Source organism: Apteryx mantelli, chromosome 1, assembly GCF_036417845.1.
Source record: "Apteryx mantelli isolate bAptMan1 chromosome 1, bAptMan1.hap1, whole genome shotgun sequence".
NCBI lineage: Eukaryota > Metazoa > Chordata > Aves > Apterygiformes > Apterygidae > Apteryx > Apteryx mantelli.
The window spans coordinates 55,973,886-56,000,140 of NC_089978.1; the positions used below are offsets into that span (position 1 = coordinate 55,973,886).

The following is a 26,255-nucleotide window of genomic DNA, read 5'->3' on the forward strand; positions in this document are numbered from 1 at the left end:
GGAAAAGAAATTTATTAGATCTTCTCAATGAGAATAAAAGTTGTTTCCACTGGTATTTAAAGGTCTAGGTGTTTTACTGGGACGCAGTTGGAGTACGTAACTGGTTAGTATCTGGTTAACAATGTTTTGCTTCAAAGAGGCATGAAATTCTCTTCCCTCCCTCCAGTGGCTATTAGATATTCTTCAGTGATGAGTGTATCTTTCACTGAACCTTACTTTCCACTTCTGCTGCACATTTATATACAAACACACACACACACACACGCACGCACACGCGCACGCACACGCATATATCTATAGAGATATACGTGTGTTTATATACAAACAGACACGTTGCATGTAGTTTTTTCTCGCTTTAGACTGAGACCACCATGACATGACAGCAGTCAAACATTCTGGAGTGCCATAGGAATAGGGTGATTCATTCTCAACCTCCTTCTTTTGGATAAACTGTAAGGAATGTTCACAGCATATACAACTTGTTTCAGACATAGCTATTGCCCACTTTAAGACAGCTAAAGGAGAATAGTCAAATAAAGTGTATGATCAAAATAAGTGCAATACACCTTGAACTTTGGATCATCAGGATGCAATTTCTAGGATAAATCCTATTCATTTTTACCTGTTCTCTGTATCATAACATTTCAAATAACAGGGTTTTGTTGCTGTTGTTGTCATCAGTTACAGCTTCAAGTACCCATACATATTAAGTCACCATGGCTAAAGCCATGGATGAGCAAACCTAATGGTACAGCAAAGGATGCATGAGTTATAGGAAAATTCCTAAAAGAGCAATAATGCCAACCAAGGTCAATTGCTTGCCTTAGGAGGCATCAAGTAAGTCTAATGTAAGGCATCTGCAAAAGTCTGAGTTTATTATAAAAGCAGAGTGATTTCAGACAGCAACTGTCAGACTACCAAGTTTCTTTGCTGGTGGCTGGTTCTAAGAACCCGATCTTCATATTATTCACCTTCTATAGCCATTTGATGAATCTAACACTCTCAGTTTCTCATGACCTACAGTCTTTTGCAGATAAGTTAAATGCTAAGGAAAGATTTCTTAACTGTCAGTACAAATTGTAGAGGTAACCCAGAGATTTTTAATATGCAAAGAACAAAATATTCAGTCTCTTTTAAGTGAAATGACTATCTTGATATGTTTATTTCACTTTCAAGGAAAAAGTAAGAATGATTGTTTTCTCAGATAAAACAGTGACTGTGGTGGAGTGTAACTATCAGCTCATCAGCTTTAATTATCTCAGTGCCTCACATTTATCTTTTCCTGACATAGAGTTATCATTTTTGAGCAGCATGTATCAACAAAAATGTTATGTTTTTGTATACTGTTCTATTACTCTCAGACACAGCAGCTGTTTCTTCAGTGATATATAACCTTATATTCAGAAACAAAGAAAACATTTATGAATTTTTTTTTCTGGCCATTGGAATACTTGAAGTGAATAGCTCCAATTAAATTTCCAGTAAAACATGTTATCTGGATGTCATGAATTGCATTAAAATCATGAGGGTACTGACAAGCAAATGATCGCTGCAGTCTTAAAAATAATAGATTAATTTTCCAGGCTAATTTATTGCCCTACTTGGAAAAGGAAGCAATGACTTTGTATGCACTTCAGGTTACTGTTGAGCTGCACTGTCTTCTAATCAGTGTAACCATTATTTGCTCTGTATCCATTTAAATATTGCTAGATATCAAAAACATTTTTTCCCTTAGTGAGGGTGGTCGAATACTGGAACAGGTTGACCAGAGGTGTGGTGGAGTCTTCATCCCTGGAGATGTTTAAAACCCACCTGGACATGGTCCTGGGCAACCTGCTGTAGCTGACCCTGCTTGATCCTGGGGGTTGGACCAGATGATCTCCAGCGGTCCCTTCCGACCCCAAATCTTCTGTGAGTCTATGATCCTGAGTGTTCACTCTTCTTGAAATTCAAACTGCAAACTAACAAGAGATGAAAAACAAGATTAAGAAAGCATAATAATTATTTCAATGGAAAGTATGTGCCAGCAATACAGGTACAACCGCTGTTGACTCACCTTTCAGCAAACAGGAAAGGTGCACATAAAATTCCAGGAGTATCCAGACTTGTATGTGGTAGAACTTAAGACTGAACTAAAACTCTACAAATATGTTTCCACACAATGACCACACCCAAACGTTGTAAAATTTATTGGATTAAATTGGTCCTAGATTTTACTTCAACTTAAATGAGGCATTCCAGTTTATTTTTAGATTGAATAACCATCTTTTTCACTTAAAAGTAAATCTCAATATTGTAACAAAATTCCCTGTAAAAATGAAAGGGTGAAATGTTTGATTAAAAAAAAAAATAATGTTTAACATTCCTATGATTTCCCTTTTATTTTTTTCCTTTTAAATACATTTGTAAAGATTTTTTGTTTCACTGGATTAGTTTCAACTTCCCAGATAAATATTTTAAGTTCTGAAAATTCCCTGTATACAATTGTGGGCATGTAAACTAAAATAAACTAAACTGAAACTCCAGTGTTTTGGAGTCTGCCCTTTCTGGCCTCCATCTTCAGAGATCTTCACTTTTCTTCCTCTCATTGGGGACACCATATTAAATTGAATAGGCCTACAAAAGGTTTTTAATTATATGATGATCAGACAGTACCAAAAAATCACTCTTTTGATATTTTTGTGAGAATGTAATCTGCTATCTGCAAAATGTGTTTCAGTGAATGCAAGAGATGATTGTCTTTGATATTTTGATTTATAAGAGATTGTTTGTAGGTCTATGGCTGAAGAATACAATGTGGTTCTGTTCAGAAATAGTTAGAGTGTGTTGGCTGTTAGCTCAGGAGACAACGGCTCATTTGCCCAGGGAACACTGGAAGGCCAGCTGGGGAACACTAAGATTAGCAGCCAGTGAAAAATGTAGAAAATCAGCTCTTTATAGTTTAGAAGAGAAACTCAATGGCAGTGATGAAGGGAACCACTGTTCTAGGAAGAAACTGCGCAATTCCCCAACCCTTATTCCCATTTTGCTGTTTTAGGTTAGTAAATGAAAGAAATCTAAAAGCTACTTTCTTTGGGGAGAAACATACCTTAATTTATCCAAGACCACTTGTCAAATCAACCCATGTGGTATCAACCGTTAAAATGCCAAATCTCAAACTGGGAAATCTCAAAGAAAAGAGGGAATGGAAACATATAAGATGTCAGTCAGTAAAAATGACATCAACGGTATGGTTTCTGCACCCTGAATTTAATCTCTCCCTATTCAAGTTTTGTAATGTGGGATTCTAAGTTGTCAAATGAATGAAAACTCCTTTCTGAAGAATACAACCTTTTGTTGACAGTTACTGTTATGTTTTTATGTTATGTACTGTTATGTTGTGTAATAGATAATCCTTCGGCTTCTTTAACTTAGCAGATGTCAGGAAGGTGACTTAATCTTTTGCTTCTACTACTGATCTCATATCAGATATGTAAAAAAGTCTCAGTGCTCTTAGTGATACCCCATGTGGAAAAATCAGAATGAATTATATAATCAATACCACTCCAGGTGAGCATTCTTCCATAGACAAGAATATTAGGTATTTACTTTGTGTGCAGGCTTAAGTTGTTTATTGACTTGCTTTAAGGCTTAGTAGGAGGTCAGCGGCTTAGGGACTAATTCATAAAAACATACTTGCGAAGATACACAGGTTTTCTATGCCTGTGGGAGCTGAGAAAAATTTGATGAAAATATACAAGCTTTATAGGAAGAAAGATACATCGTAGTACGATACATGGTGTAAAAAAGATCACTCACAGGAATATAATTAAAAGATTGCATTTGTGAATATTTATGAAGACATTCATAAATGATCCATTTATGACAGAAATGTTACATGGCAAAAACAATGACTATTACATCTTAAAATTGACTTCAGACAATCTGCTTACTATCTGACACTAACAATAATGTGATTTTGAATAAGCACAGGACAGCTGAGATCAGAAACAGTCTGAGGAGTCCTTAGTGATATGAGCCTGCCTGAAATCTGAAAAAAGCCCAGAGTGTTACATGGTGTGTATTATGTCTGTTCCATGACTGGATTAAAAAGATGTATTTATCTTTCTTAGAATAGGAAACTAGGCAGGGGTAAAGTTACAGCCATAAATAGAATATTTTTAAATTGTCACTGTTTTAAATACTATGTTATACAGTTTAGGAAACTGTATTCTTCAACCTCCTTGTTTAAAAAGAGAAATACATTATAAGAATGCTGAAGGGTATTCAGGCGGTGAACACTCTGTGCTTTTTCATTCTGCTATCTTTAGGATAATGTCAAACTGTAATCATGACTCCTTGGCCCTCTGTCCTTCCCTGGAAATTTAGAAAAAAATAATATGAGAAGGTCAGAAATTTCAGCTGCCACTTGAGGTGGTAGTTCAAATACCTTTTTTTTTAAAGACATCTGTGTCTGTAGACTTTGTTTAGATATGACAACCTTTGTGAAGCGACAATTTAAGAATGCTAAATTGGCAATTATGTTATTAATGACATCAACAACCCATCTAATGATACAGTTACATTTTTGTATTTTAACTTCAGAACACCATAGAAAAATTATATGCTATTTTCCAAGAAAGAGTTTTAGAATTTTAGATAGGATATTTTTACAAATCTTGATGTATATTTCTGCCACGTCAGATCTCTTCCATCTCTTTCTCCTCCTCTAAAAGTTAACTGAAATCATCTTGCATACCATTTTCCTCTTCAGCATTATCTTATGGTTGCAGCTAGCATAGCTCTTCCTCTGATTTGGCAGGGATTTATGAGTTTTATGAGTTTGGGAACAGCTTTGCGTACTCATTATCCAGTCATCCAGTGAATGTTTCCATTTCCTTTGGCATCAATTGTCCAACCAAAGCTTAATGAAGCCAGGAAACAAAGATCCTTCTCCAGTAATTGTCTACAATTTCCATATTGAAAATCTGCACATAGATCATTGGGAAACAAACTGTCTTTGTATAATACCAGCTAGCTCGAGTACAATTCATGCCTTTTGGCTGGCATGAACTATTAAAGATGTTCTTTAATGACAGTTATTTCACTTTAAGGAGCATACAGATGACAGGTGAATTTCTGCACTTTATAAAAAGGTTAGGTAGAAAACCCTTTGCATATTCTATCATGGAAGAGGTTTGCCTATATTTTACAGATCCTCTCTTTCCCTTGTTTAAAAAAATACCTGTAGTGTTGTACCCTGAAAAATCATGAATGACAGTCAATGCTTAGCATATATGAATTATTTTACTTCATTTATGTCCAATTTTCTAAAACTTTGAAAGAGTTACATCTTTAATGAAACTAAGGCAGAGCACTAGGATACCTGAGATGTTGATAGCAATGATGACTGACCTGACAATATCGTATGTTCACTAAGCATATGCAGTTTAAAACATTAATTGAGATTATTCAAGGAATTTAGTGAGTAAAAGGACTCAAATATGGTATAGAAAATGTGTAATTTAACTTTTTTCTTGTAATCCTTTTTTTCTCATTTTGATTTTTTCTCTCATATAAGGAGGTTTGACTTGTTAATAGACCAAACAAAAGCTCCCCATTTTTTTTCCTGTGATCTGCAATGATTTTTTGAAAGGATATTTAAGTTAGATTTCTTTTATTGCTATGTCCTGATATATATAAAAAACATTACATTAATTGTAGGACTTTCTGCTGTCTCTGTGTATGCTCTCTAAGTGCTAATGACTAGGTACCTCCAACAGGTGATTCAAATGCCTTTTTAATATGCTTTATTGTTGAAGCAGACCCATTCTTCCATGCAGATGAATGACCTAGAGATGGTTTCAGCAGAGCTTCCATTCTGTGCTGTTCCTCTCTCTAAAGTTGCCATGTTCATGTTCTGTCCAATCCGATGTTGTCAATACTCAAGGAAAAGAGGTTAGGAAATATGCCAGCATTTCTCTAATGTCCAGCTCTCTACTTTCAGAGGTTAATTCCAAATAAATTCTAGACAAATTCTTGTTTCTTTTGAGAGTTGCTTCCTTGCCTGAAATCTTCATAACCTTCTTTCTTTCTGATGATGCCCTAAGATCATATAATGTCTTCAGGGATCACTTTCAGAACGATTCTTCCTGAAATCCTTCTGTTTGAGCTCACCTACTCTATGTACTTTCAGCAGGTCATGAACAACATCTGGCAAGACTGGCAAACTAGCTGAAAAATTGACAAAAGATGTCCTCTTTGACAAGAGATCATTCCTCATCAGATTTATCAATTTGTAACTAAGCCTTTCAAGCAAAAACTTCAGCATCTGCTTGGCCTTTTAAAATTTAAGGTATCTGCAAATGTATTGTAGTTTACTTTTAATTGTTCAGTTGTATCACGTCTCTCGAATTCCAGAGGCATGCATCCACTGCTCAGCAGTAAGGTAATACCTGCTCACAGACTTCTACTTCAAAACCAAATACTTTTCTGCCTCCTGCAGTATGAGGGTTTTTTTACTGTCTCCTCAATTTACTGATATACTGGGATTTCTTTCTTAAAGAATGATAAAAGGCTGAGATGTCTCCATTTTAAGACATGAAGAACTGCATAGATAACTAGTCAATGAATCATTTTTATACTGTTTTTCATAGTTCACCTTGCCATATTCAAAAATCCAAGGGTTCATACCACAAGCAAAATTCTGATGTAACAGCTTGCTTCCTTTAATGCCCATAATACCAAAAATAATTTCAGAATGTGTACTGATGCAAATGAAACAAAATACCAGCCACCGACTGTCTCACAGGTAAGGTCTCACATGACTGTTTCATAATTCATCCAAAGAGATGAAAATGAGCAAGAATGAAGAACTGCATCAAAATGCCATAAAAAAGCCATCACAAGCACCACTAATACATTTAGGTACATATTTTACATTAGCTGTCACCATGGAAAATTCATCTTGAAAAAGGTCACTCATGTAGATGCCTTATAAAAAGAATCTGTTAAACCCTGCAAACAAACCTGCCAGGTTTTGCTGTCATAATAAGGTACCAATTTTACTTCATTTGCCCTGTGAATTGAATGGGCAAGATCACTTCCAAACCATGGTTAGGGTTGTAGGATACTCTATTTCTCCTTGTTGTTCCAACCATAGAAGTTGAATATAGCAGGGCATTTGGGGGGAACTGGAGACAGCATTTAAATATAAGTACCTTGCAAGAGCTGGAATAGCAGCACACATATTTTGACAGAAGGCAAAAGCCTATTATTTCTTTAATATAAGCAAGAACAGGATATACAACACTTAGCATCTCAGCTCCCTTCATCTTTCTCCTTTTCATTTTCCACTTGTCACATAGGCAGCGAGAGCAAAATAAGACCAGTATTCCCTCAGAGTAAAAATAATTCTCTGCTTGGTTACTCACAAGTTGATACAGCTGTCCTCAGTTTTCACTTGTCTTTCTGCTGTTTCTGCCTGTTTACTCCAAATTCTCTGGTCACTCACAGTCTCTCCTTTACCTGATTATCTTCTTTTATGTGCTCTCACCCTTCTCTTGTTTTCTTTATTTTCTTTTTAAGACGAAGTATCAAATCTTAACTTTTTCCTCTGGGCACACAATTCAGTGCAGTCTGAGACAGCAAAACTATGAGGCTCATTTTTTGTGGGAGAAATACCTTTCTTCATATTTTTAACCTTCCTCTTTTCTACTACTGTTTTTACTCCTCTATTACCCAGCTCATTTTGGTAACTTCTCTGCTATCTGTTCTGACCTTTACATGTAAATCTACCAGCCAAAAATGTTATGGGTACTCCACAACTGTTCTGCTTGTTCATGGTATACCCTTGGCCTTACCCTTTTAGTAGTTATAGCCTTTTAGAGAGCAATACAACCGTGGATTTCAAAGAAGCACAGACCTCATAATATGATAGTGGGCCTATGGCTTGGAGTCCACCCTACTTCACATGGAGGGTGACTGCTACAGGAGCCAGTGGGACTCTGCCTGGACAGCAGCAGTATGCCCAAGCAATCAAGGTATGCTGAAGGATTGAACTTCAAATTATCAGCTGTTAAGTCTTCTTCCTTTTTATGCGCTCAGCTAGGTCTTGGCTGATGAGGGCACCCTTATACAACCAGCTAGGATGACCATCCATCTTTTATAAAAGTCTGTCCCTTGGGGTGACTGCACGTTCTGTGTTTTAAGGGCACAAATCTTATTTAATTCATTTGTCACAGAGAGGTGGAACTTCAATCAATCAAACCTTCATGTAGCAACACTCAGGATATTGTAACTGATGATTAAATCTTACTTTTATATGGAGTTCACCTAAAAAGAGGGTTTTCTAGTAAAAATGCACTGTGCAATTCTCCCTTTCTCCTATCTTGAAAAATACTTGATAGCACACCTTAAAGAAAAAAAAAAAGATTTAGGTTTAATATTTTGCCTGTTAAAATCTGGTATTAATCTTAACCTCTTAATTTCACATTTGTAACCTTAAAATAATGAAAGTGTATGAAAGGAATAAAACTTCTAGAAAAAAAACTGTTGATGATTATGTAAAAAATTACCACATAGGTGGGCTTCTGTGTTTTGCCTGAAGGGTTCAGTGAGTACAAAATACACGGATCTACTACAGGATAGATCTTTGTTATATTACAAGTCAGGTTCTTTTATTGTGGCTTAGAATTTTTTATGAAGGTTTTTCCATAGCTCTCTGAAAATCTTATTTCAGTCTCAGTAACCTATAAATAGAGGAGGACTCTAGTTCTTATAGAGATTAGCTGCTCATGGTGTGTCCCGAGCTACTGAAGAGATTAAGATGAGCTTCAGAGATGTGTGTGGAACACAAAAAGAGGAAGGGGTTTCTTTTGAGCTTAGGCGCAGGCCAGCATGACTTTCAGAAGAGCACTGAAGAGGAAGACTCCTACAAACAAAGCTGGGCTGGAGTTTCTTTCAGATCCTCTGCTAGGACTACAATTTTATGGCTGAAGAACCTTAGACTAACGTAAAAAATGGAAATTCCTGGGAGAATAATATGAGTACTCACTCCTGCGACACTTCTTCAAAACTGCATGTGAGCTGTCCTTGCTGAAAGCTGTCTCATTTTCCCAAGCCACCAGTTGTTTGAGAACTAGTGCTCGAGCAGTAGTGGTGTGCATTTCTTTAGAACCCTTAAAACTGGAAGGTGTTAAAATTCTTTTAAAATATTGTAAAAAAAAATAAAAAATCAGAAAGTGAGGAGAGAAAGAGCTGAATTATTTCAGGCTACCTGAGAGAACTGCAAGTAGAATGACCCTGTTTGTTCATGCTTTTGGCACCTAAAGCTGAACTTCACAATGAAAAATATCATCAATTCTCCCAAAACCTATCTGTAATACTGTAGTTTGTGCCACATAGTCTAAGGCTGAATTCATGTTAAGCTGGTCAAGTTATAGCCACGTATACATCATGAGCATAATAATAACTGCAGTGTAAAGTTGTATGTTACATTATCTAAGAACAAAAGACTTGGCACTTTATGAAATAAGGAGAGAAAGGAATCTGCATTTCTCATAAAAGATACCAATAACTGCAGTTACAGTTACTGTATTTCAGGTGGAAGAAGTTTCCCCTTAGTGATGGTATACTGTCAGATAAAAGACAGCAAGCAAATGGAAAATATCTTCACAAAATTTATAGCAATATTTGTAAGAGTGAAACCAAACTTGTTGCTTTTTTGATAAGGTATGTGAAGATACAAAAAATAACAAAGTTGCTGCTACAAAAGCAAAAAGTGTATCACAGTAGCATCCAATTATCAAATTAAGAAGGTCACTTCATACTGACAGCTAGTAAGTGTTTCTTTCCAATTTTTGTCATTATTTCAATTTATGAATCCTGATAGGTATTTTTTGTATTTCCAGCCACATTTAACTCTTTTTCTAACTAAGAAAAAAATGTAAAGATTGATTAAAATGTATTTCTGTATAGCCACTTATGCCTTGAACTGTGGAAACATCCAAACATGTCTGATGTTTACTATCTGTGGAGGAAAAAGGATGAGCAGGGAGGCACTGCGGGGCGGAACATGGGAAGGTTGTAACGGGCGGAGCACTGCTGCCGGAGAAGAAGGCGGGGCTTTACAGCATTATAAAAGAGCAGGACGCGCTTCATTAAATGCCATTTTGCCACTCCTCATATTGGTGTCTGTGTGGTGATGGTCCGGGGTCTGGGGAGAAGGCCCCGTGCCTCCTCGGTAAGAACGAGAACGGTAACAAGTGGTGACCCCGACGTGATACCGAGGAGGCGGCTCGGCTGGCGTAGGCACCGGGAGCGTGAGGAAGGGATCCGGATCCGGAACTATGGAGGCCATATGTAAGGTAGTAATGGCCTGCGCCAAGGAATGGCGGGCGCCGCTGAAGGCGAGCGCGATACGAGCGTGTGTAGAGAGGCTCGTGAAGGAGGGAGTGATTACTTCTCCTATGGAGATTCTGCGGGAGGAACTGTGGCTGCAATGCACAGCAGCGCTGGCGGAGTTCCCGATGAACGGGGGATCCGCGAGGGAGTTAAAGGTGTGGGGGCTGATAAGAATGCTCCTGCGGAGAGTGAGGGAGGAACGGGAGACGTGGAAGGCGGCTAGAGAGGCACTTAGAGGGAGTGGGATATGCGTGGGGTCGACGGAGATAGAGGGAGCGGCGGAGGAGACGGCGCCAGAGGGGGGAGAGGAGCGGGTCGAAGAGCAAGGGGAGGAACAACGGGACGGAGGTTTGGTGATGCCAGCCGGGCTGGGAGAAGAGGCTTCGCGTGCCCCTCCACCACACTACCCCTGGGACGAGTTGCGACAGGCAGACAGAGCAGGACAACCTTGCCCTGTCGCACCCAGTGAGCCCGAGGGGGAAGGAGAAAGGGGGGAGAATGAGCGAGGGAATGAGCGAGGGAATGAGCGAGAGAATGAGCGAGAGAATGAGCGAGAGAATGAGCGAGGGAGAATACGAACACCGAATGAGTGGCTCCCCGGGGCACTCATGGTACCTGATAAGAGCTGGAATCAGGGCGAGTCAGCGGCCAAAGATGGCGCCGGGGACAGAGAAAGAGGGCGGAGGAGAGTCACCTTCGATAGTACGAGATGAGCCAGTGGGAGCGAACGGGTGAGCGAGGATGAGATGGACAGCCTTACAAGGCGGTTTCAAGAAGTCTATCGGGGGGGGGAGCGCGAGGGAGGCGTGAGAGCGGAGGAGGTGGAGGAGGATGTGGAGATAGGACTAGAGCAGGCGCTGCGGCTCCTGCGGAGGCTGGAGAGAGAAGTACAAAAACAGCAGCGGATGCTGCAGCGACTGGCCGACACACGATCCCAGGACGATTCCAGTGGCGAAAAGCCCCGAGCCGAGTTATACCTGCCAGATTGGCAACTATCAGCGGGGGTGGTGACGTTACGAGGTCTTAAACTCACGGCACCCCCTGAAACGCCGTCGGCGCTGCCGGTACGCCTGGCGCCCGGAGGGCTCATAGAATGGACGCCCATCGACCCGAAGGCAGTGAACCATCTATCGAAGTGTATTGCGGAGCAGGGCCTGAGACACCGGGACACACAAGCAGCACTAGACACGGTGTTCTCAGCATCCCTGACCCCCTCCGACTGCCGAATGCTAGCACGCGCAGTACTGGCTCCCTCCCAAGTTCTCCTATACAAGGACATGTGGGTTGGCCGATTGCATCAGGAATTGACACTGGGAACTCGCGATCCGAATCATCCACTTTACGGGTCGACCCTGAACCGCCTGAAGGGGAGTGATAATGCCATGACCACTTCGCAACAGCAGGCCGCCTTACTGACGGCCGGTGAAATACGAGCCATCACAACGGCAGCGCGCGCGGCATATGAAGACTTAGCGCGCGTGGTGACAAAGACGGACCCATGGGTGGCAGTAAAGCAGAGGCTGACAGAATCGTTCTCTGCCTTCTGCGATCGACTCTATGCCGCCATTGAGAGCGCTGAAGTCCCTGAAGCGGTGAAGGCGTCACTGATGCTCGAGTGCCTGAAGAATTAGGCCAATGACGACATAAAAGAGATCATTCGCCGAGCCCCGAGGGACCTGGGGCCTACCCAGTTAATGAAGTACGTGCTGGAAGAACAGAACCGGTTGCCCGTGAGAGAGATCCGAACCGTTGTCGCCACAGCCATGGCGGCACAGGCCGCGGTCGTACGATCAAAGACATGCTTCGGATGCGGCCAGCTTGGCCACATCAAGGCGGCCTGTCCGAAGACGCGTCAGGGTCCGAGCACCACCCATGCCCCGCAGATAACATGCTGGGCCTGCGGCAGGCCGGGGCACCGGGCACGGGAGTGTCGCCGCATGGCGCCGGGAAACGGGAGGTGGGGAGGCCAGTCGGGGACCCCTCCCCGCCCCCAAAGAAAAGCCCCGGCCACCATGTATACCCAAGAGGAGAGGGGGAGCTTGACCGGCGAGAACCCGGAACAGTGGCCCTGGTACTAGACTGCAACCACCGGCCTGGGGCCATGGTCACCCTGGAGAACCCCTGGGCCTATCCCCAGAACACACAGCTAAAGATGTTGGTGGATACTGGGGCTGATGTCACGTGCATCCCTCTCCGCATGTGGCCGAAAAACTGGCCGACGGACCAGGGAAGAAGTCTCACCGGGGTGGGAGGCAACGCGAAGGCGTACCGCTCGCGGTTCGCATTGAAACTCACCCTGCATGATCCTGACGCAAAACAGCATGGCACGCCAACACAAGCGACAATCACACCTTATGTCACCGAAATTGCTGACCCGGTACTGGGCCGGGATGCGCTCAGCCAACTCAACATCAAGATCAGAAATTTTTGATGGGGGCCACTGGGACCGCCGCTAGTGAGATCAGGGCTATACCCTTAAAATGGAAAAGTGACGACCCGATATGGACTGACCAGTGGCCCCTGACTTCAGAAAAATTGGAAGCGGCGCAGAAGATAGTGGCTCGCGAACTGGAGCAAGGGCACCTAGAGCCCAGCAATAGCCCTTGGAACTCTCCGATTTTCGTGATCCTAAAAAAGACTAAGGACAGCTACCGGCTATTACATGACCTGAGACGGATCAATCAACAGATGTGTGACTTTGGACAGTTACAACCGGGACTGCCGGTGCTGACGGCACTTCCTGAGAATTGGCCGACTATGGCAGTAGACATCAAAGATTGCTTCTTTTCTATCCCGCTGCACTCACGGGATAGGGAGAGATTCGCATTCACAGTCCCATCGGTGAATAAGCAGGAGCCGGCGCGGCGCTACCAATGGACGGTGCTCCCACAGGGCATGAAGAACTCACCTGCAATTTGCCAACGCGTTGTAGCCGACGCAATAGCCCCGGTACGAACACAACATGCGGCGGGGGTCATGATCCACTACGTGGATGATATCTTGATGGCAGCACCCAGCGCAGAAGGGCTGCAGGAAATGGCAGCCGACCTGAGGCGGTGCTTGGCTGCAGCCTCGCTGGCGATAAACGAAGCAAAGGTCCAGAAGGGACCAGGCATTAAGTTCCTAGGGGTGGAGATTGGACACTCGCAGATAAAGCCGCTGCCTATAACTTTGAACCCAGACGTCCGCACCCTACATGACACTCAGGCGCTAGTGGGGAGCCTCCAGTGGCTCCAGAATATGGTGCCCATAACACCGAGCCAGATGCAACCGCTGTACAAAATGCTGAAGGGCAGGAACCCATGGGAGGAGAAGCGACTGACCGCAGAGGCCAAGCAGACTCTGAAGAACATCTCTGAGATGCTGAGCCACCCATCGGTGCAGCGCTGGGACCCTGCTGATAAGATCACGCTCTACCCAGTGCTGAACCGGCAAGGTGGCATGGCTGTGCTCGGACAAGGACAACCAGAGCGGATGCGAGTGATCTGGTGGGTCACGCCCACGCGGCCGGCTGGAGCGTTTGTGCCGCATTCCAGCCTCTTAGCACGAATGATCACTAAGGGGCGGAAGACATGTATCTCTGCATTCGCACGTGAACCGGACGCGATTGCCCTGCCTTTCAAGAAGGGCACCGATGCACAGACAGAGACCTTCGCTGCGGCGATGGCAATGGCCATGGAAGGATTTCCAGGAGAAATCCAGCACCTCCCACACCTCCAGCCGTTGAGGCACCTGGACATCATAGAGGTTGGCGGGCCTGCTCGAGTGCTTCCTACTCCGAAACCGGGAAACACTGTTTTCACGGATGCCTCCTCAAAGACCCAGACAGCGGCCGTCGCCTGGCAGGAGAATGGAGAATGGAAGGAGGCCACCTTTCGAGCGGCAGACGTCAGTGTTCAGTACCTTGAAGCCAAGGCCGTAGAGATGGCCTTGAGAATGTTCCCTGATGACCACCTGAATATCACCACAGATTCCATCTTCACGTACAACCTGGTGAGGCAAATGGCCACGCAGGGTTGGGCGGGCACGCCGATCGCCACAATGCTAGAAGACGCCTTGCAGGCGCGGACTGGCACGGTTTGTATTACGCATGTCCGGAGCCACAGCAAAATACCGGGCTACTATCAAGAAGGCAACGCGGAAGCCGATAAGGCGGCCGGCAGAGTGATGACCCTGCGGGAGGCCAGGGACCTCCATGAGTGGCTGCACGTCGGAGCCAAAGCCCTGGCCAAGACTTGCCACATCCCCATCTCTGAAGCCAGAGGCGTGGTCGCCACATGCCCGTACTGCTGCAGGCGGCCTTTGCAGGAGGGAGGGACGAACGTCCGAGGCCTGATGGCGAACCAAGTCTGGCAGACCGACTTTACCTTATGTCAGAGGCTCCGACCAGATCCCTGGCTGGCAGTCACGGTGGACACATACAGCGGCATGATCGTAGCCACGCAGCACAGGAAAACCACGAGCCGAGCGGCCCAAAAGCACTGGGCGTACGCTATAGCTGTGCTGGGGCTACCTCAGACCATCAAAACCGATAATGGATCCGCATTCACATCGGCGAGCACCGAAGGGTGGGCGCAGCGATGGGGAATCAAAATAATCCACGGCATACCGTACAATAGCACGGGGCAGGCCATAGTCGAGAGAGCCAACAGAACTCTTAAACAGAAAATTGACGTGTTGGGAGAGGGGGAGGGCATCCCCGAGCACTCAGCCATCCCCAAAGAGAAACAAACTGAAATTTTACAAAAAGCACTGTACGCCCTAAACCATCACCTCCAAGGGGAGAATAGTCATGAACCGGTAGCAAAGCATTGGGGAGGGACGAGCCCAACGGAGGGTCCCGAGGTGCAGGTCAAGAATCCCGCGACGGGGGAATGGGAGACCGGGTGGAGACTACTAACGCAGGGCAGAGGTTATGCTGCGGTCGCGAGCGCGGAAGGGGGCCCGGAGGCCGCGAGGTGAGTCCCCACACGCTGGGTAAAGCCGCTTTTACGCAAAATAGAAGCTCATTGAAACAGCTCTGACACCTGAACTATAGGCTGTGCTACCAGCAGACTGCCCCCGTCTTCGGAAGGTGCATTGGGCCCGCCCCTATTGCTTTTAATGGTCGAGGTTATATATGTGTCTCTGCAGATCGTGGTCCAGTGAAGGTACCCAGCAAGAACGTGAAGCCTGTCTTGACTCGTTATGACTCATCTACTGAACAAGACGGCGAAGATCCTGATTCTGGGGATACTGTTCCCAGTGGTAATGGCTCTCTACCAGATTGAGCCCAGGCAAAATATGTGAGTTACCTGGGCGAACAGGACAGGGCAACACGCTTTCTGTTTGTCTCTAGCTTCCGCTACCCAACCTTTTAGAACCTGTTTAATAGGGGTCCCCAGCTGTAATGTCAACAGCTTCCAGGAGTACAGCACGGGAAGCTGCAGTGGCAGTCTGTCGACTGCTAACTGCAGTGCCACCCTCATTGCAGGCCTAAACAGAACGCTGCCATGGGACCCACAGGAGCTAAACCTGTTGGGGTCTATGAGAATTGGAAACACATCAGGCAATTGGACTCAAACATGTATATATTTTGGGGGACGCATGCACCCTTACCGGTTATTTAACTGGACAGGGTGGACGAACGTCACTCCAACAGCAGTCTATTATGATTATCAAAACCGTGGTTCCTTCTGTGGCACCAATGGCACCAGCCGCCAGGGGCTGGGAGCCTTTGGGGCTGAGGCCACAAAGGGGCACTTAATTTGGAACAATGGTACCCCAAAGGCCTTGCCACCAGACGTCTTTTTGATATGTGGTGACCGGGCCTGGCAGGGAATTCCAAAAAGGGTAATGGGTGGTCCATGTTATCTTGGTAAGCTGACATTACTAGCACCCGATCAAAATTGGTGGAAACATATCACGGAGAATGAGACCGCCGTCCGCAGTAAACGAGCAGCCATAGGGCTCTCACCTGAGTGTAATGATCAAGTTTCCCTCCGCAATCCCACTGAAAGAGTGTTTTTGGCCTTCTTCGTGCCTGGAGCAGCGGCAGGCAACGCTCTGAACCAGATCGGCCGGTTAGCTTGCTGGGCTGAGAAGCAGGCTAACGTCACCACTGAGATAATAGCGAGCCTATTAGAGGATCAAGGTAGTTTGCGACATGCTATTCTGCAGAATAGAGCTGCAATTGATTATTTGCTACTAGCCCAAGGCCATGGTTGTGAGGATTTTGAAGGTATGGGTTGCATGAATTTGTCTAATCATGGTGAATCAATTCACAAACAATTGCAGTGGTTGAAGGAACATGCCAGCAAAATCCGTCAGAACCATGGGTTTCTAGACGAATGGCTAACTAACCTGGTTGGCAATCTACCACCGTGGCTAACAGGACTGCTTGCTGAAGGCTTGCGCATTTTGTTAATCCTCATAGTTATAGCCTTATGCCTGTGTATAGTACTGAGCTGTGTTAAGACAGCCTTGCTGAAAGTAGCGGGCCGCGTCTGGATTGCTCGACAACAAGAAGGAGAAATTCTGGAGGAATGGCTGGGCTTTGGGGAGGGGGGAATATAGTCTGTTGGAAATGAGCAATCCCGCCTATGCCTTTAAGGTTTTCCCTGAACGACGAAGACAAGGACATCGCCTGCGTTAAGATTCAGAAGAAGGGGAGGCAGCACACAGCTCCGCTCACGAAGCTACTAATGCAAGGAACCACCCGATGGCGGTCCCGTCGAGACACGCCGCACTTCCGCGTGTTTTGTTGCGTCCCGCTCGATATAACGAAACAACGTTGATGGGAGAGGGGGAGATGTGGAGGAAAAAGGATGAGCAGGGAGGCACTGCGGGGCGGAACATGGGAAGGTTGTAACGGGCGGAGCACTGCTGCCGGAGAAGAAGGCGGGGCTTTACAGCATTATAAAAGAGTAGGACACGCTTCATTAAACGCCATTTTGCCACTCCTCATATTGGTGTCTGTGTGGTGATGGTCCGGGGCCTGGGGAGAAGGCCCCGTGCCTCCTCGGTAAGAACGAGAACGGTAACAACTATCCCCCTAATAAATGGAAAATGAGAATAGGATTTACTTTCAGCTCATCGTATAGCACTAATACTGCATAATGTAATGTAAAAAAGTAATTGACTTGTCAACAGTTGATCCTAAAACTGTGTAACAAAAGTTTTCAATCACCTTCCTTCAAAAGAGCCTTAGAATTATAGCAGCAATTTCATTTTGTCAGCCTTGGATACCCGGAAATGATAAAATATAATCCTACTGGAGAGTTATATGTTCAGCAGCTGAAAGGCTCTTAAAATGTTTTCTAGGCTTTGGAAGCAACTTTATACACCCAGTTAAGTTTGCTCAACTGCTATTTTTGTGTTCTTTAAAGATGAGAAAGAAGGGATTATATAGAAACACTTTCAGGAACTGAAGATTGCTTATGCCTCTTTCAGAGTATGCTAAAAGTTTGTTGTTATTGCTGTTTTTAATGACAATCCTAAAATTGTATAACTCTCATCTTTTATATGTTGAAATTTATGACTGAAAAGATTATTTGAAGGTTAAGTAGCAAAAAAGAATTGGTGATTGCTGCAACGTATTATTTAAGAACAGGATAAAATAAATAACAGTGGAAAATAGTTTCATTCATAAGTATGGTTTACTTTTCTATTCCTGACTCTTTGTTTTTGGTTTTGATCAGCAAAAGAACTTACCTAATGTGATTCAGCCACTTTCCCTTGAAAAGGTGAGGCTTGCTTTCTCTGTTTTGTTTGTTTGGTTGGTTTGGTTTTGTTTTTAACCAGAAAGTGGTAAGAATAACCAATGGGATAAAATTTAGCTTGTTTTCTCATAGTGATTCTGGAATAAGTGTGCAAGTGTCAAGAATTTCATGTTCTAATGCTTTGTTTTCAAATCTTAATTTTCTCTTGTGAATATATTATGTCCAAAAACTCAAACACTGCAACAAAATGATGCTTTCTTTGTGTAAACCAAACCTGGACAAAGTGTGGGAGGTTTTAAAAGATTTATTCTGTCAAGACAGAATTTCAAATTAAAGTTAATTTGAATTATGTGTGTGAAAAGATATCAATTGTTAAAAAAAAAAAAAGTTTAAATATATTAAAACTGATAGTAAGTAACTTTACACGACCCTCACTCTTACCCAAGAGAAAAGTACATGATATACTAAGGAAAACAGCATTTACCCAAAACAGCCTTTAAAACTACTTTTTTCCTTCTTATTTTTCATGCAGCCTACCCTTGGTTCTATGCAAGAAAAATAGTAAAAGTATTAACAGCTATGACAAAAATATTTTTTTGTTGTTGTTTTAAATAAACACTTCACCTTTGCTTCCTTGTCTTTTTCTGTCACCTGTTTCAATCCATTTGCTTTTTTTCACAATAGATTTCAGTTTAATTATGGTAGCTCTTTTTATTGATCAAAGAAAATTTGTATCATTCCCAGACTTACTTTTAGATCAGGCTTCGTTTTTCAAATTTAAACAGACTTTTTTTTTCAGAAATACCCTGAATCACAAACTGGAGTTACATATTCAGGTAGTTAGACACTTACTTGCAACTAATTTTTGCAACTTCCAAAATGGAGGCAAAAAAAGAGACTGAACTTTTTCAGGCATAAACATCACCTGCAACCAGGATGCTGTGCCTCATTATGAGCACACACCATCACTCTTTCAGGAGCCTTAGAAGATTTTTTGAGGTGTTTTTTGTTGGTTTTTTTTTTTCCCAGCATTATGAGAACGTTAATGATGTCAGGGACCAAATATAAATAATATTTAATGTAGCTACTTCAAATGCATTTGTAATCATGAAAAATATGCTTGCTTTGTTTTCCTTCACTTTATCGCTCTCAGTTTATCATATCTAGAATTTCTAGCGTTAGTTCTTTAGCTTGCCTTAAAATACTGATCTTAAAGTACTGATTTATACCATGTAAAAAACTAATTAACAAGCTTCCACGCTGTGCATATTCTGAATCATAGCTGCTGTTTTTACATAAGCAATAAGTGATAACTTTAACTGTTGTATCAATTCATCTGCAATGTTTTATACATATTTTTACCCCTGTGAGCATTGAAGACCAATTCAGAAATAGGATGAGGAACTACGTTGGATTTTCCTAAGGTGGAAAAAACGGCATTAGTTAAGTTCCAATCATGGAGACACATTATAAATGAAACTTCGTGAATAGTCTGAGGCCAAACATTTTTCGCAGTGAGACTGGCAACCATAGATATAACCTGCCTGTGAAAGAAAGGATATCCATTAGGTTGAAGGCCCTCTGCATTCATTTGTTTCCACAGATGGAAGGAAACAAAATCCAGGTTATGAGAACGATAATTAGGAAGAGAAGAGGCGGCTTGGTAACACCACATTTCTTTTTCCCTCAGTCCCACCTGAATTTTTCTGCATAGATTTCTTACAGTCCTCTACTGAAGCAGGAAAGACCACGCTCAAAAACCTTATCATCCTGACAAGGCAAAGGGATTTCCGAACAAACAAACAAGCGGAGTAAAAGCACCGAAGGAAAGGAAGAATCGTAGGGCAGCAGCAGCCTGCTGGAATGACAACAGGTGACACATTTTCTAAGGGATTAAAGTAAATTGGAAACTATGTGAGGACAGAAATCTTTGCTCAGAGGCAACCAAGGGCTGATTTATCTGCAGGCATGCCTTATGTCTGAATGGCCCTGCCCAAATTTATTTGTACACTCTTAAAGAGTGTGTATCTGGTGGACCTTGATATATTGAAGCAGATGGAGCTTCCATTTCCCTGTATGAGACTATCCTTTTGCAGAAATACTTAACTACAGACCCTGGATGTTATCGGACTGGTTGTTAGAAAAATATCAGCTTTTCATCTTGAATGGTGCATGTCAAAACTCACAAATAATTAGAGTACAAGAAAAAATGGAAACATACGTAAGATTTCTCTGATCAAATGTCGCTTCTTCAGTCTCAGTAGAATGAACTAGGCAATTCTAAGGCACAGCTCATCTCATCCTAAATTATATTTCTAGAACAAGATAAATTAATGCCACTCGCAAAGTGCTAACCTCACTGTATTGATTATAAAGGGAATCTAGACAACTCAGGTATAAACACCTATATTGTACAAGCATGAAGTGATGTAGATAGATATCTGCCCTGATGCTGTGTGTTTTCTAAACAGAAATCAAACTTTGAAGTAATATGTCATCAGTACATTATCTTGCAACACCAGCTTTCCATGGGAGGCATATTATTAAAAAAAAATAGATTGCAGAAGCCAATATTGTGTTGATTATCCTGTCTGAGTGAATGTTTACAAGTGACTCAGAGTTTAGATGTTACATGTAGTGGATAATATGTTCTGCAAATAATATTTTCTGACTACTTTCTTTCTAACATGCTTATAAGTTCTGGGGAAATCATTTTTAAATAAAATGCAATTTTCCTGCCAATTCAGAAGGTTAGCCAGCAACATAATTAGATGTTTAATTATTGTTTTCTTTATGAAATAAGTCACCTTTGAGGATGAGTTTATTCAAAGATGAAAAGCTGTATATTTGACATACGGCCTTGTTGCCTGCTCGTGGAGTGCCAAAAAATCTACTTTGGTCATGTCTCACCAGCCTACTTTAATCACTAAGAAAATCATAAAATGGATCAGCCAATGCCTGGCTGACATATGGCAAGTACCTTGACTCAGATATAGAAAGTTCCAGTTAAAACACTAAAATAATTTGGTTCTGTCTTCACAGAATCACAGAAGAAGTTTTTCCTCATGTTCAGATGGAACTGCCTGTGTTTCAGTTTGTGCCCGTTGCCTCGCGTCCTGTCACTGGGCACCACTGAAAAGAGTCTGGCCCCATCCTCTTGACACCCTCCCTTCAGATACTTGCACACGTTGATAAGATCTCCTCTCAGCCTTCTCTTCTCTAGGCTGAACAGTCCCAGCTCTCTCAACATTTCCTCATATGAGAGATGCTCCAGTCCCTTAATCATTTTCATGGGCCTTCACTGGACTTGCTCCAGTAGTGCCACATCCCTCTTCCTTGTGTTGCTGATGAATGACAGAGTAATATTTATGATTATCAAGCTTTCATGTAAATCAGAAAAAAAGCTTTTATTTTATGTCAAACCACTACATTTAAAATGCTTGAGTGCTCTTGCAGGAAACAACAATACCTCTTGAACTACTTCCCAGGAAATATTTCCTCTCAGTCAAAGGAGGTAGATCTTAGTTAACCTTTACAGTAACCTTGCCTTGTAAATAATTAAACCTGTACAATCATACTAGCTTAATCCTGAATCTTCAATTTACAATGATCAAAATGGTGAAGATATTTAAACTCCTTCTGGAGCTGTAAACTGCTCTTGTAATTTAATACTGTATAGTTTCTATTTAGAATATATACTTTTAAAGAAACTCTGTTGCCTTCTTATTATAGATCTTCTGAGTGTATTCAGGCAGCCAGTGTTTCTGCAATAATTTGCTGGCAGTTATCTCTTTACTTCTGTGATAGGTAACCTGAAGAAAAGATATAGATATCTTTTATATTTATAGACAGATAGATAGATAGATAGAGATATGTGCCTATTTTTGTACATGTACCTATGAGATATATATACACATATATGTGCATATACATATAAAAGCATGTATAAACACACAGGCCTGCATATATATGTGCACACATATATGTGTTTGAGTGTATATACAGATAGAGGAATAGTCTTTAGATAGTTTCCTAGTTGGGAATATAAATTCTAATAATCATTTATACCATTATGATTCAGATGTAAAATACAGCATTTAAAGCTTCATGCTGAACAAGCATAAAACCTTTATTTGATCCTTTCTTAGGAACATCAAAAACCTTTATTCGTAACTGTGTGAACAGGGCCATGTACTTATCCAAGAACCAGCAGGATCTCAGAGCCCAGCCAATAGATCCCACTGCAATTCAGGAACTAAAATATGGTGAGATACAGCCAAAAGCAAAGCATTTCCTTTCACATCATGGCCTAACTGCAGCATCCACAGGGGCTTTGGGACCCACACTGCCTTCCTATGGCCATAAAAGTTCATGTTCCTCTACTTGCCCTCCTTCTGCTCCATTCACTGCCAATAGTAAAAATCTAATTTGTTGTGAACAAATGTGGCATGTATGGGAGGGAGTCTCTGGATGTGAGGGTAGCGTTCACTCCTGAACAGCTCTTCATCTCCACCAGTAAAAAAAGCCAGCAAAGCACATGGAAAGGTAGCAGCAAGTGAGCTGTTATTGGGGCACATTGTAACTTATTTTGTTAAAAAATAAAACATTTAAAATGCACACTTTTTTTTATTTGTTGTTCAACAAACAAGATGCAGGTTAACGACTCTTTTTTTTTTTTTAATCTTCTCATAGCTGTCTACCTACTCCAATGCTTAAAGTCATATTATATCAGAAGGAAGCATCTTAATTACTGAACTACCTATCTTACAAGAGATATTCATTGCTTCATGACATAAATCCTCAGCTGCTTCTGTATATTTATGTAAGGCTGATGTGGCTGAGTCCTCAAAATGGATATATTTGGACTTCAGTGAGAATTTAAGTAAAAACTAAATGAAAATGTCAGTTTATAGTCAATATTTCATTCAGTAAAGAAACTGTATAATACAACTACAACTGAATTTACAGAACAGGAATTATATTCATACAGAATTACACTTGGATACACTTGTGTTAGAACTCGCTTCCATGGAAAATTACTCACTTGTTCTCCAGGTCAAAGTACTTTCAGTAAAAGTATTGACATAGACAAATAAAATTGTTAAAATATATAAATCAATAAATGATTATTTAAATTTAATTTTAATCAGATTAATTTAAGTTTAATTCCATATTTTTTCTCTAATTATAACTATGAGATGTCTACAGTCATCTTTCCCATTTTGATCAGGGTATGTTATATCACTTTATGCTATTAGGTAATCTGATTTTATTTGCTGTTGATCAAAAATATATATGTATATATAAACCTGTTTCCTGCTTAACGGCTCATGAGTCTGTGAACAGTAGCCACATAGGGACTAATACATCATAAATGAATATATATGGATACTTTTTGTTACTTCTGTACTGACACTTTGAGCTAAATTAAAGAAGTCAGCACCACTCACAAGCAGTCTCACCTGTAGATTGCTCCTAATATAGATTTTATAAAGAAATAGAACATCTTACACTTGTGGGAGTTAAGTAAAAGCTGTGATGTATTTTATAAATATTCATTAATGATAATCAATGTTTAAAGCACTACAATTCAGTCATTATTAGTTTAGCCTGAAGTAGAAAAGATTATTTACCATTCACCATATAAAAACAAGCTCTTCAAAAATACCTTTTCAGCCTTAACCATGGGAAGGACTGAGTTTCATGAGATCTCATAGAAAAACTCAGGTCCTTCTCTTGTACAGCATAAAAGATCCAGCTAAAGTTTGCTTTAAAATTCGCAGCTTGCAGTGTTCACACGTTCCATCCTATAGTGAATTCTTATCAGTGATCAAAGGTTTTCTCAACTAATATCAGGAAATAGTAAGTATTGGCTATATTATGGTATTTTTACTCAGACTTACATGAAATAATATGCTAAAATCCAGTAAGCCTCTGAAACGTTTTCTTTATTTCCTATACGATCTGTGTGGGAGTATATGGTATGAAATTTTTTTTTTTTTTTTTTTCCGATTCTGATCCAGGAAAACATGATTCTACATACACAGATATCTGCCATATAGACTGGAGGATGCATATAGTTGTATTTCATTTCTCGGCTACTGTGCTGTAAAATGAACGTGCTTAAGAGAAGGATCATGGAACTGTGTAATCTCTCAGGCTGTATTTACATTTACCTGCTGGGCACAAGGCAGTGAGTCAGAGGGGTCTGATCCTCAGGTAGTCCAGGTTGTCACTTGGGAATACACCAAGTTTCCAATCATGGAAGGCAGGACAAAGAGCAAGGAAAAGAGAAGGGAGCCTTTGTCTTGATAAAAGCCCTTGGTTTTATTAAAGGTTCATGCTAAGGACACAGCTTGAAATTGCTATGCCAAGAACTCTCAATAACGTTGGTATCAAGAAGATTTAGTGCTACGCTGGCAAAATGAGGAAGGAACAACTATAAACAAGCTACATCAAGAGAGAAGAGAAGGCAGGTGGAATGAGGAGGAAAGGCTGTGAGCTGAAAACAGTCTTGAATTGAGTGACCACAGAACTTAATCTGAGCTATTGACAGAGGTATAGTGGTAGAAAAGACTCATTCCCCCACCACCACCACCTTCACAATGAGAAAAGCAGTATTGTCCAATCGTTCATTCCCAGTTTGGACAACAGGAGTGTGTATCCACCTTCTACCCCTTCCCTCCAGCTCATCAGAAAAAAGATGGAGTGGACAGTGGCTGTATTTGTTATGCATTAATTGGCTTTCATACAGCAACAGTGCAGGCAACCTCTCTCGTCCTCTTTCACTTAGCTTATCGGCTTGGTAATTTTTCTCATGATATTTTTATTCTGTGTTTTATTGTTCATTTGTATATATAAGTAAAATTATCTTAAAAACTGCTTTGTGCACGTCAGCATGGCCATTCACCCCCCATTAGCATCACTGGAAATCTCACACATCATGCTAAAAATTCACCTCCTTATGTTTAATAAACGGAGCTGCTAATAAATCCATTAACTACAGGACAGGAAAATGAGTTCTATACAGACGTCTTTTTTCATTACCAAGATTCCCTTGTGTTCTGGTGAACAAAAATTCATTTATTTTAGGCGGCTAATACTTCTTGCTTTTTTGTCATGGTGCAAATAATGTTTGCAAAAGTTTAAAAGTTGAATTTTTAGAGTCATTTGAATAATTTTATAATGAAAATTCATTTGACTATTTTCTGCTTTGCAAATGGCCTATGACACAGGCATTATTATTATCTAAAAATATATTCACTATTTTAAAATCTTAGTGAAAACAATCAGTCATATAACTGCAGCTTTCAAAACACATGTTTAACAGTTTAAAATTCATGCTATTAGCTTTTTCTCTGTTTTGGTCAAATGCCAATCCTCTAATCAAGCCACCCTAATACTAATAGGGATCTTTCCAAACACTGCATCTGGTTTATGCCAGCTCCTGAATCTACATACAGATAGGAAATACTGTATATGGTATTCTTTTGTGATCAGTTAAATCTTGATGGGGGTACATAATCTCATGGAACAGTGCTTAGAACAAAATGAATCAGAAAATCAAGAATTATGTCTTGAAAATGCCGGAGGAGTTAATATTTTCTTAGTATTCTTATCCTGAAGCGTGAAACAGGTATAATGTTGCACTAAGAGCCTTCATAAGAACTCCAGGTTATCCACCACTCAGCACTGGATATCACTGGAGAAAAGATCATACGTAAGCTGTTGATATTTTTCTGTGTGATAATTCCTAAATTTTAGCTCAGGAAATTTTGATGCAGCATGAAAGATTATGTAATAGCTGCCAAAGGTTTAAATTCTGGTAGTCAGCAACACCCCATATATCTTTTGGTAACTGGCCCAGTATATACAATCTTCCCTTGAAGTTTAAATATATGTTAGGCTTTGCTGTGTGTCATCCAGAATGTATGTTTCATTGACCAATGAGGAAAGCTACTGAGGAAATGAGAACACGAGAGATTTGAAGTGTCATGGAGGCAACAGTAAGTATAATCTCCAGTTGTGCTGAGCTGCTGAACAGCAATGACCAAAAAATACCCAAAACCCCAAAATAAATAAATAAAAGACAAATCAAAAAGAAAGTAAGTCAGGCAGGAAGAAACAGAATTGTTCCAACAGGCAGCCATCACAACAAAGCAAGACAAGTCT

General features: G+C 41.4%; 1 long non-coding RNA gene across 1 annotated transcript; it reads left to right on the forward strand.

Annotated features, from left to right (window-relative positions):
* Positions 1-10,294: 10,294 nt before the first annotated feature.
* LOC106491693 (uncharacterized) lies at positions 10,295-17,328 on the forward strand. Its single transcript, XR_010883153.1, has 2 exons — positions 10,295-10,346; positions 16,976-17,328. It is a non-coding gene; the product is annotated as an uncharacterized lncRNA (long non-coding RNA).
* Positions 17,329-26,255: the final 8,927 nt, after the last annotated feature.